This window comes from Helianthus annuus, chromosome 16 (genome assembly GCF_002127325.2).
Source record: "Helianthus annuus cultivar XRQ/B chromosome 16, HanXRQr2.0-SUNRISE, whole genome shotgun sequence".
Taxonomy (NCBI): domain Eukaryota; kingdom Viridiplantae; phylum Streptophyta; class Magnoliopsida; order Asterales; family Asteraceae; genus Helianthus; species Helianthus annuus.
Genome location: NC_035448.2, coordinates 42,389,695 through 42,402,877, shown reverse-complemented (window position 1 = coordinate 42,402,877; position 13,183 = coordinate 42,389,695). Strand labels below are relative to the sequence as shown.

Here is a 13,183-nt window from a genome sequence, read left to right as displayed (position 1 = left end):
CAACGGAAGCTAAATGTCAAAGCTTGAACCAGATCAAGACCTCAGATTCTAGCATATCGAGAGGGGGAATCTGTGAAAGGGGGAGTCTGGATCAACAGTCAAAGGAAAGTTTGAAGATAGAGCTAGGTTGTGATCCTAAACCTGTGAAGATAGAGTGCTTATGATGAGAAGACAGAGAGTTGAAGAAAAGATCAAGACTGAAGACTCAGAGCTGAAGACTACGTCAACATCCAAGGGGGAGTATGTTGATGCATTGAATGTCTGTTGTCTACGTCTGCATTACGTCTTAGGTCAAGATAGGTCAACATAGGAGCTTGAAAGTCAAAATTAGGTTATTATGTTGTAGTTTCGCTTTTATATACATGTGTAGAAGTAGTTCCGCTCTTGTGTCATATGTAGTTTCGCTCAAATGGTTTAGTTGGTAGTTTCGCTTATACGGCATGTCGTATAAGCGAAAGCACAGGGACTATATATAGGTATTAAGAGCGAAACCAGGTCATTCATTCAGTACATCGGAGCGGAATTAGGTCATACGTTTTGTAACGAAACTCTGTCAAATTTGAATCAGAAAGCGTATAAAGAGAAGAAATTGAAACGGATAAGCTGTGTAACTTCATTTACGTTGATTCCGCCTTCGTATGTGAAGATGAACGTTCTCAACTGACTGTTAAGGGTCGGAACACGGTCCAACAAATATCCATTTCAACTTCAGTCAAGGAGGATACATGATCATCAAATTTAGTAGGCTTTTAAAACTAGATGGCCTCCTTAGTTGATTATTAGGTTTATTAAGAGTTTCCGTTTAATGGATTAACTCTTTCCTAAGTTGCTATCACTTTCATAATTCTAAGTGTGTGAAAGAGGTGTAATCGGAGTGATATGTGCAAAATGCAACATATAAATTATATCAAATGAGGCATAAAACTAACCCTCTTTAGTACTAATGTTGGAAAAAGTGTGTTTTTGTCTTCCTTTTGTATTTTCAGGATTAAATGAGCTCAAATTAACAAAAGAAGTAAAAAGACAACAAAACTAACATAAATACAAGAAAAGGAGCTAAAGTGGAATGCCCGACCCCTCAACAACATCTTCCCAAGCAAAACCAAGAAAACAGAAGACTGAACACGCCCCGTGCTCAGCGAGCACGGGGCCTGCCCAAGAAGCAGCAGAAAAGACAAACCTTTAGAAGCTTCTATTGTCCACCACGGGGCCGTGCCCAGCGGACACCGGGGCGTGGTCAGACTCCTGCAGGTGCATTTATTGTAATTGCGAATTACAATTAATGAGGAGAGAGACAAGGATGGACACGGGGCCGTGCCCAGCGGGTACGGGGCCGTGCCTGAGCTTCTGTTCAGCCTATAAATATGAGTGCTTGGAGACATTTCAACTCATCCCTTGGCACAACACCTCTCTCACACTTCACCCACCACCCACCACCACCATAACACCATCATCCACCACCATCATCCATTGTCCATCATAGAGTGTGTGAGTCGTCTCGGGATCCAAGATTGATCGTAAGAGTTCTTGACAATCAAAGGCCATGTTTGCCTAAGTCTCTTACATCACTTGGTGAAGACAAGTGTTTAGTGTAATACTTTTTATTTTTAATCTTTTGCACTTTTTAATTGGTTTTGTATTAATGACTTTAATTACTAGTTTCTTATGTTGAAGGTGATTCTTCCTTATCGTTTGTCCGTGGTGTCTTGGCATTATTTTACTGTCTATATAAAATAAAAGATTTTCACCATTCATATCTCCACGGTCTATATGGAGGTATGTTGGCTACCTAGTCGGGGGTTAAGGGAACGGTTTGGTAAGAGTCTTGCCGTTGTTCAGCGTTTAGAGATCCTGCAAGGGACCTGGGTCAAATTTAGTAGGACCTCCTTCAATACCCAAAGGTATTGGATGGCGGGGGTCCAAACTCTTTGATCCCCTCATAAGTTAACTACTATTAAAACTTTAACCCAGCTACTTAGGACTGTATCCCTGCTGACTAAGACTACTTAGGTGAGGGTAACGTCACCTTCAAAAGAGGGGCCTACCACATTATGCATTAATAACTTAATTAATTATCTTTCAATAATCCGACCCTTTAGGATTGTATCGTTGCTGACTCAAACTACTGGGTTGAGGGTAACGTCGCCTTCAAAAGAGGGGCCTACTACAATAACTAAGATAATCTCTTAAATAAGTGCAAAAGTGCGAAAATAATCAAAGGTTACACTAACACACGAGTCGGATCCAAGTGATTCATCTTGTCTATCTGTTTTTATTTTTATTTTTATTTTCAGCATTTTAGTTAGTTTCATTTTCTTAGTTTAAAAATCTTTTTCTAACATTTTTGGTTTGATTAGACGTTGAGGATAAACCGGTACTAAAAGCTCTTGTGTCCTTGGACGACCTCGGTATCTTACCAACACTATACTACGTCCACGATGGGTGCACTTGCCCATATGTGAGTTTAGTGTTAGTAAATATCGTGTTTTATAAATTTAAAACTTGGCTAAAAAGTGTAAAAGGGCTTAAAATATATACCTAAAAACATATATACACCAACACGCATCAAGTTTTTGGCGCCGTTGCCGGGGACACAAGGATTTTAAGAAAGTTAGGAATCAACGGCCTAATCATTTTTTATTTTCTTTTTAATTTTTTTAGATTTTCTTAAATTTTCAGTTTATGCAGAGCTCAGCACGGGTCGTTCCTGGTCGGACACGGGCCGTGCCCAGCATTGGTAATGGCAGTTTTTATTTTCCGAGTTACAGATGGCTGAGCACGGGGTCGTGTCGGTGCAGCACGGGGCCGTGTCCAACTTTTGAGTAACAGGGATCCGGAAAACAATCGCTGCAACTCCGACCACGGGCCGTGCTCGGGGCCGTGGTGAACTTTCTGACCAGCATTTCTTTTTGTTTTTGTTGCAGGACTTGGAACCAGACGCCACCTCTATGTAGTGTATGAGCTCCAGTTCTAATAAAGACATAAAAGAACCTCTAGAAGAACCCGAACGCTTTCTCAGAAAAAGACTAAAAGCTAAAAACCAAGAGAAGGGGGACCCACTTCTAATGGCGGACCAACGTACCCTCATGGATTACCTACGCCCCACCATAGGTAATCTCGGCGCCGCTATCAATGCACCGAATGTCGAAGCCAACAACTTCGAACTTCGGCCACATTTGATACAGATGCTTCAAAACTCTGCAACCTTTCATGGGCTTGCGGACGAGGATCCCCACCTACATATCACTAATTTCTTAGAAATATGTGATACCTTTCGGATCAATAGAGCCTCAAATGACGCCATACGCCTTCAAATGTTTCCATTCTCACTAAAAGACCGAGCAAAAGCTTGGCTTAACACCCTCCCAGTTGGTTCGGTAAACACTTGGGATGAACTAGCCCAGTAATTTCTATATAAGTATTTCCCTCCCGCTAAAACGGCTAAATTAATGACTGAAATTAATACATACTCGCAAGACGAGGGGGAATCCTTATATGAAACTTGGGAAAGGTTCAAGGAGCTATTACGAAAGTGTCCTCATCACGGTCTTGCGGTGTGGCAACAAGTATCCACTTTCTATAATGGATTGTTGCCACATACTAGACAAACACTTGACTCTAGCTCCGGGGGACTTTTAGGTAATCGTCGCCCGCAGGAAATATATAATCAAATTGAGGAAATTGCTCAAACCAATTTTCAATGGCACACTCCCCGAGGCAATAAATCCATTGCCCTGGGCGCCCATAAGGTTGATGAAAGCACTTCTTTACAAGCCCAAATCGAGGCCCTTTCTTCAAAAATTAAAAAGTTAGAAATGACAAAAACAGTCTCGGTTATGGCTTGTGAAGGGTGTGGTGGGCCACATGAAAATTGGAGTTGTATGAAAGAAACAGATGATCAACCAGAATCGGTAAACTACATTGATAATAGACCTAGACCCTCGGGTCCCCCAACGGGCACCTACAACCAAGGATGGCGTAACCACCCTAACCTTGGTTGGAGAGAACCCGGCAATAGTAGTAACCAACAAAACCTAAATCAACGAACAAACTTTCAACAACCAAGAAATGAGTCACAAAATTTTCCTCAACAACAAGGTGGACGAGAAAGGCTTGAAGATACTGTATCTCGCCTCATCTCCGACACTGAAAAGAAAAACTCGGATAGATTTCTACAATTAGAATCAAATTTTAGAAATCAACAAGCTAGTTACAAAACATCGAAAAACAAATAAATCAACTAGCTCAAAATTTCTCCGAGAGACCGCAAGGCGCATTACCAAGTAATACCGAAACAAACCCAAAGGCACAAGTTCATCTCATAACACTACGGAACCGTACCGTGGGTCCCGCGGAAGGCCCACCGCCTACTGAGGAGATCGCAACACCACCCCAACAAGAGAAAGTTTCTCCTCCATCACCAGAACCCACCAAGGCTCCTCCAGTTCCGTACCCCGGTAGGTTAATCCGCCAAAAGACCAATGAGCAATTCGCAAAATTCGAAAGTCTACTAAAACAATTGCATGTCAACATTCCTTTTATTGACGTCCTAACCCAAATGCCTAAATATTCAAAATTCATGAGGGACTTCCTCACTCATAAAAAGGAAAATTGAATCATTGCAATTAGTTAACTTAGGCGAAGAATGCTCCGCCCTCGTACTCAACAAACTTCCCCAAAAGAAGATTGATCCCGGAAGCTTCACAATTCCTTGCTCGATTGGGGACTCCCCCATTCGAAATGTGCTAGCTGACCTTGGCGCTAACATCAACCTCATGCCAGCATCAATGTTCAAAAGACTCGGCTTAGGCAAAACGAGTCCTACAAAAATGAGTATCCAGCTTGCTGATCGATCCGTCAAATTCCCGCAAGGTGTCACTGAAAATCTACTAGTCAAGGTTGATAATTTCGTCTACCCGGCCGACTTTGTCATACTTGATATGGAAGAAGACACTGAAGTCCCCCTCATACTAGGAAGACCATTTCTAGCCACCGCACGAGCATTGGTAGACATGAATGACGGAACGCTCACTTTAAAATATGGTGATAAGGAAGTGAAGTTCGGGGTTGGGAAAAGAATAGAGGACGATGACCCGGTCAACTACATGAAGGTTATTGATTCGAGTTTGGATGATGCTCTCTGACGGTGCAACATGGGATGCAAAACATCCCGCTCGGAAAACATATAACCTCACCTTGGGTCTAGCCAAGGACCCTTATAAACGTGGCGCACCACGGAGGCATTCCGCGAAACTATCCTTAGTTTAGTTTAATTTTTAGTTTAATTTTAATTTGTAGAAGTAAAACACACTCTGGATGGTGAAGGATAACAAGGGAAACGAGAAACATCGCCCCATGCACTAAAACAGAGCAATCCGACAACGATCTCCCATTACAGTAGGCTCAGCACGGGCCGTGTCCACCCAACACGGCCCCGTGCTGCACAATCTGCAGCAAATCGCCGAGTTTAGGTAACCGTACATGGGGTCGTGTTCATTTGACACGCCCCCGTGCCCAGGCTTCTGTTTCTTTTCTTAAAATTTTGTCACTGGCACCTGAACACGGGGCCGTGCCCGGTCCCCACGGGGTCGTGTCAAGACTGCCAGTAACATAAAATTTTGCTTTAAACACCATTTTACACATTCAATCAACCTAAAAACTTATTTTTGGGACACATTGAGGACAACGTGTAATTTAAGTGTGGGGGGGGGGATGCTTACACCTTGAATTTTGTAAGTCCTAATAACAAGCCTTACACAAAACTCTATTGGAACCGCTAATCACCCCAAATTTTTTCCAAAAATTTTCATTTTTTTTACTTGTCTAAGTTTAAGTTGGGAATTCAAGACTTAACAAGGTTATATTTTTACAAATTTACAACCGATAGCGTCATGATCAAAAGAACCAACATAAGAAAATTATGAAAAGGCATGACAAACTTAGTTAAAATTTGATTATATACTTGATCACATAAAAAACCCTTTTCCCACAAAAGTGAGTTTTGAGCCTTTAACGAGCATTCAAATATATATATATATCTTTACGCTAAATGCTTATTTTTCGTTTCTTGTGTGAATAGCCGCTTGGTTCATACGACTCTAGAACTTGCCACAACAATACATTCTCGATCCTTACCAACTTAAACCCGAGTAAGTAAATGATGGAGGCATTAGGACTAACCCTTTTTCATTCTACACCATTATTTTTCTTTTTTTTACCACCTACCCAAAATCCCCCTAGTTAACCCCTTTGAGCCTAAACCTTTTCATTTCTTAACCCAAAACAACCCTTTTTACCCACCTAAACCTTTTTATTTTATTTTTTTTAGTAACAACGTTTGGTTCTCTTATATTTCGATGAAGCCAAACAAACAAACAAACAAAGTTTATCAAATCTCTTTGTTTGAACAATCCATCAAAATAAAATAAAAATATGAAAAATAAAAAGTCTTTCAAACCGACGTTTGTTACGCCTTTCGCCCTTTTACTAACCACTAACTCAACTACCCACCTTTAGCCTAAGCCAAAAAACCCATAAAGTCCTCTTGATATTTACAAAGGTATATAGTTAAAAAGGAGGAGGATTGATTGCTTGGCAAGCTTATGGTAGAAGTAAGTTCCATGCCGCTCTCGAGCGATTCACTAAAAATACACCTTCGTCCGAGTGTTGAGTGATCTCCCGTGAGGTATGTGAACTTGTATATAAATAAGATTTTAAAAGGTACATTGTGCCCGAATAAGTAATTTATCTTACGTACTGTTCTTAACAAATCATGGCGAATAGAATTGTAAATAAATGAAAATAAAACCTCAATAAAGAATCTTGGAAATCCCGACACTCTATGACAAGCCCTAAAAACCTTCTCTTCTACCCATTCCATTTGGGAGTAAATAAAGCCACATTATAAAGAGTTTTGCTTGAGGACAAGCAAAGATTCAAGTGTGGGGGTATTTGATATGTGCAAAATGCAACATATAAATTATATCAATGAGGCATAAAACTAACCCTTTTTAGCACTAATGTTGGAAAAAGTGTGTTTTTGTCTTCCTTTTGTATTTTCAGGATTAAATGAGCTCAAATTAACAAAAGAAGTAAAAAGACAGCAAAATCTAACATAAATACAAGAAAAGGAGCTAAAGTGGAATGCCCGACCCCTCAACAGCATCTTCCCAAGCAAAACCAAGAAAACAGAAGACTGAACACGCCCCGTGCTCAGCGAGCACGAGGCCGTGCCCAAGAAGCAGCAGAAAAGACAAACCTTTAGAAGCTTCTATTGCCCACCACGGGGCCGTGCCCAGCGGACACGGGGGCGTGGTCAGACTCCTACAGGCGCATTTATTGTAATTGCGAATTACAATTAATGAGGAGAGAGACAAGGATGGACACGGGTCCGTGCTCAGCGGGCACGGGGCCGTGCCCGAGCTTCTATTCAGCCTATAAATATGAGTGCTTGAAGACATTTCAACTCATCCCTTGGCACACCACCTCTCTCACACTTCACCCACCACCCACCACCACCATAACACCATCATCCACCACCATCATCCATTGTCCATCATAGAGTGTGTGAGTCGTCTCGGGATCCAAGATTGATCGTAAGAGTTCTTGACAATCAAAGGCCATGTTTGCCTAAGTCTCTTACATCACTTGGTGAAGACAAGTGTTTAGTGTAATACTTTTTATTTTTAATCTTTTGCACTTTTTAATTGGTTTTGTATTAATGACTTTAATTACTAGTTTCTTATGTTGAAGGTGATTCTTCCTTATCGTTTGTCCGTGGTGTCTTGGCATTATTTTACTGTCTATATAAAATAAAAGATTTTCACCATTCATATCTCCACGGTCTATATGGAGGTATGTTGGCTACCTGGTCGGGGGTTAAGGGAACGGTTTGGTAAGAGTCTTGCCGTTGTTCAGCGTTTAGAGATCCTGCAAGGGACCTGGGCCAAATTTAGTAGGACCTCCTTCAATACCCAAAGGTATTGGATGGCGGGGGTCCAAACTCTTTGATCCCCTCATAAGTTAACTACTATTAAAACTTTAACCCAGCTACTTAGGATTGTATCCCTGCTGACTCAGACTACTTAGCTGAGGGTAACGTCACCTTCAAAAGAGGGGCCTACCACATTATGCATTAATAACTTAATTAATTATCTTTTAATAATCTGACCCTTTAGGATTGTATCCTTGCTGACTCAAACTACTGGGTTGAGGGTAACATCGCCTTCAAAAGAGGGGCCTACTACAATAACTAAGATAATCTCTTAAATAAGTGCAAAAGTGCGAAAATAATCAAAGGTTACACTAACACACGAGTTGGATCCAAGTGATTCATCTTGTCTATCTGTTTTTATTTTTATTTTTATTTTCAGCATTTTAGTTAGTTACATTTTCATAGTTTAAAAATCTTTTTCTAACATTTTTGGTTTGATTAGACGTTGAGGATAAACCGGTACTAAAAGCTCTTGTGTCCTTGGACGACCTCGGTATCTTACCAACACTATACTACGTCCATGATGGGTGCACTTGCCCATATGTGTGTTTAGTGTTAGTAAATATCATGTTTTATAAATTTAAAATGTAACACCCCAAATTTCGTAGGACACGTTATAATGTTTAATTCGCAATGAGTTAGCGAAAAGAAATGGTAAACATGAAATTCTACCATTATTAAGGTTTAGCAAAGTTAGTGTGTAAATATGAGGTAAAGTGATATGTTTTAAAAAGGTAAAGGACTAGATGTGTAATTATGTTATAAAGTTGATAAAAAAAGAACCAGACTTTGAGTCTGGTGTGCGATCGAGAGAAGGGCCAGGGAACTCTTTCCCTCTCATAAACCCTAAGTCACTAAAATTCCATCAATTAAAGGCGAAATTAGCAAGGAATCGCATGCATGAGCAAGAAATTTTGATGTACTAAGTGTTCTTAACCTCAAGTGAAATTTCATGATTTGGTGATGTTTGATTTTGTGGGTTTAGTAAAATTCGTGAATATAATGCATTAATTGGTATGATTAATGGTTGCTATGGTTGTTAGAACATCAAGAAATGCTAAATCTTGAATATGAGAGTGGTTTAGGGCAAAACCCATTTGCATGACAAAAGATGGTTAAGAATTTGTGAAGTTCTACATGCTAATTAGGTTGGTGTTTGTGAAATTGTTAGGAGTAATTGATTTAGAACTATGTGCTCATGATTAGAATGGTAGATTTCAAGTTAGTAGGATGTTTATGTTAATCAATGAGTGAAGTATGGAAATTGTGCTTAAGATGCTTGTACATTGTGCATAAACTGTGGTACGCACGCCAAGTGCTTGATGAAATGCTTAGGTGAGTTTGATATATGAGATTGTATGCAATGAATCGATGAATACGCATAGAAGGTGTTAATAAAGTAATTGATAGTGAACTAGCTTGAATAATATGCTTTAGATGGAATTCATATGAGAATTCGGGTTGAATGTATGCTTTGATCAAAATCATGCATTTTGGGGATTATACCTTGTACTTGTGTGGTGTGACGGCCATCATGGCTTTGGTTATTTGTCTAATGGTGATTAAGAGGTGAACGTGTACAAAATGTAAAAAAAAACTTGCTAGATAACTATACGACACACATGATGGTAGGTTGATTTGATTGAATTACGAATAATGTAGTAACGAGTCTATGCCTTATGAATGTTAGTGGTGACCAATGAAAGTCAAGGTGACATAGGAATAGAATGATTGATACGAGGAATGATCATGTATACTAACAATGTTGAAATATGATGGAATGAAAGGATATGCGTCGTATTAGCAAGGGATCAAGCATGGAAAGCTAACGGGTCAAGAGGAGACAAGGAAGGGAATACGAAAACGGACGCTCAAGGTAAGTGATTCCGTAATCACTTCTTAGTTGTTTATGTAATGTTATATGCAATTTAATTATATGTGATAATTGAGGTCGAATAGGAATGAATTGTATGATGTCAATGAAGTATTAAACGGATCTTAGTTTTGATCCGAGCAAGGTAGGTGTGATTAAGAAATTGTAGCTAAGTAGTGGAATTGGCTACTTATGTAAGGAATTCCATTGTTACTAAGGATAGAGCATAGTTGACTAAAATGCCCTTGATAGGTATATCGGGCAAACGACCTTAGAAGTCGTTTGGAAATGAGCTATTCGATTAGAGTAATGTCTTGGACAAGTATGAAAGAGAAGTATAGGGTTTGGTATGTCATAGTCCACTTAATGCGCAAATACCCATAACGGGTCAAAAATAAGCCTTTGAGCGAAAATGGGTTAAGAGGATGCAAGACGTCCGAGAATTTAATCTTTTATGATAGGTGCCAATGAAATTATTAAAGTTCATATGAGATTGAGGTCAAATAAACAGATTATGTTGATAAATGCACGAACGGGTCAAATAGTTAGAAAATAATAATATGTCGAATGCACGTAAGTTAAGAATTTCCTTAATCCGGAGGTAGGATTTTAAGTTAATATGATAGAATGTGAATTTACAAGCATGTAGGAAGAACGGGAGGTTAAACGGGTAAACGGTTCAAAAGTTATGCGAGTTTTAGTGCGTTCGAATGACGAAAACAACACAGCAGGAAAACTGATTTTCAAGAGGCCGTAGCCTACGCCCAAGTAGGCCGTCGCCTACGACCCCTGGAAAGTCAGTTTTTGCTGACGGGTTATTTTGCTGCCTACGGAGGTTTTTGGCTACGTGTAAATGCAAGGGCCGTCGCCTACGACCCCTAGGGCCGTCGCCGACGCCCTCCCCATGTCCAAAAAGCTGAAATTTAGTTATTTATGTTAATTATGCATCGTAGGCTTCGGTATATTACGCGTGGTCTATGGCGAGCCTTCCAATCATGATTTCAAGTGTTCCCTTGACGCTTATGAGTTTTAAACCTAAGTCTAAGACCCATGTAAATATTGTATGATTATGTAAAAATGTAGGAAAGGTATGTACGTATGTAGTTGTGTATGTATGTATGTGTAAAGACATGTAAGAGTGTATGCACGTAAGTAAGGTTGTAGGAAAGGTATGTATGTATGCAGATGTGTATGTATGTTTGTATGTAAGTACGTATGTATGCATGAATTGATATGTTAGAATTTTAACGTTACTAATTATGCGTTTGAGGTCGGTATGTAATGCAGGAATGAGTACATCGGATTCTTATGAAATTTAAGCCGAATCCGGAACAAGAGAAGGAGAAGGGTTATTCGAATGGATCAAGTTACATTATCGAACGTTATTCAATCTTTAATTATTTGAGATTAATGTTATATGATGTTGTCATCGACTAATGGCTAAGTTGTATGTGATGCCCACAGGTACTACACGGACTTCTTCTGCTGCTAAGGAAGTGAAGCGGACGTAGATCGAGTCAAGAGCAAGGATTGTACAGATAGATCGGTCACATAGTTGAAGGATATAATGTCTAGAAATCTAAATTTTAGTATGAATGTTGTGAATTCTTTTATAGAACGTTTAACATTTTTAGAATTTGGAACCTTCGTGAAAGTAATGTCGTTAATAAGGAAAGAAATTTTAAAGCTCTTTTTCCGCTGCGTCATTTTTAAGGTTAAACGTGTTAGGGTGTAACAAGTTGGTATCAGAGCCCTGGTTTGAGAGAATCAAGTAACAGGAGGTAAATACTTGAACTCAAACCGGTGTGCTCTCGTGACCAAGAACCCGTGCAATCCAAGACTCGATCGAGGCCTAAAGGCAAAGGCAAATGTAAGTATGTATTAGATTATGTATTTGAAGGAAACTAATAGTATGTTTTGTGAAGGGTAAGCGCAATTGTTGGGAGAGATGATCCGTGAATGCGGTCTAGGACCGGCATCGAGGCAAGTAATGAAACGAATTGACCCCAGGTACGTAAACCTAACGTATGGGCGTATGAAATGGTATGGTTAAGCAAGTGAAAGAAAAATTTTGAACAAATTATGATAACGACATGGTAAATAAGTTTTGAAAATGTTACACGGGCCGAAACTAAATTCTTCGGACATAAGGTGGCGAATACGCGAAGACACGAAACTAGTACGTGGAATGTGTACCTGGCCTGTACACAAGAAACGTATGACGTTCGTGAGACCGTGATAATTACTACAGGTATGTCCGATAGAGTTTGGTAGCAGCTAGGCGTGTGAGTGAAATAGGTAGTAAGACTCTCGGGGGATTGAGAGTACTTTGTAGGAATGAAAGATGCAAATGCAATGCTTGAATCTGCGAGACGGATTCAAGGAATGAAAGATACGAATGCGATGCTTGAATCCACGAGACGGATTCAAGGAATGAAAGATACGAATGCGATGCTTGAATCCGCGATACAGATTCAAGGAATGAAAGATACGAATGCGATGCTTGAATCCGCGAGACGGATTCAAGGAATGAAAGATACGAATGCGATGCTTGAATCCGCGAGACGGATTCAAGGAATGAAAGATACGAATGCGATGCTTGAATCCGCGAGACGGATTCAAGGAATGAAAGATATGGATGCACTGCTTGAATCCGCGAGACGGATTCAAGGAATGAAAGGCATGAATGCAATGTTCAAATCCGTGAAGCGGACTTAAGGTATAAAAAGGCGAAAACTAGTCTACATAAGAAGGGTCAATAGTTTGACCATGATTACGTCAAACAAGACATATAAGTAAATGTAATGCAAATGAACAAAGGAATGAAAAGAAGGAAGGTATTCGAATGTGAAGTGATTACATACCAAAACAAATAAATATTCCTTAAGTGATATGATCCAAATTATGTTTAAACTTTTTGTATATATATACATGATTATATTTATGTAAATGTGTTGTAAGCAAGAATGGTAGAAAGGATAAATGGGACATACGGGTCAGATGGCGACTGCCATTTGAACTCGGTAGTTAATGATTTGATTTGTCAAGTTTCATGCTCATAGGTGAGCTTGAAGAATGGAGACGCAATGTCACTAACCGGAAAGGAATGATCATCGTAAGGTATGGATAACGAATCAATGGAATTTACTTCCGTCAGATGTGTATAAAAAGAGTCATAACTTAAATAGGAGGTTATGACTCGACTAGAGACTGATGTGTTAGAATAGAATGTATATATACAAACCGTAATGCAAAGATGTAGAATGAATTTCAAAATGTTCGTAATGATCGTCAAGTGGTATAGAACTTGAATGCCT

General features: G+C 39.6%; 1 non-coding gene across 1 annotated transcript; it reads right to left on the bottom strand.

Annotated features, from left to right (window-relative positions):
• Positions 1-3,443: 3,443 nt before the first annotated feature.
• On the bottom strand, positions 3,444-3,550 carry LOC118488703. The gene has a single exon (XR_004885247.1). It is a non-coding gene; the product is annotated as a small nucleolar RNA R71 (small nucleolar RNA).
• Positions 3,551-13,183: the final 9,633 nt, after the last annotated feature.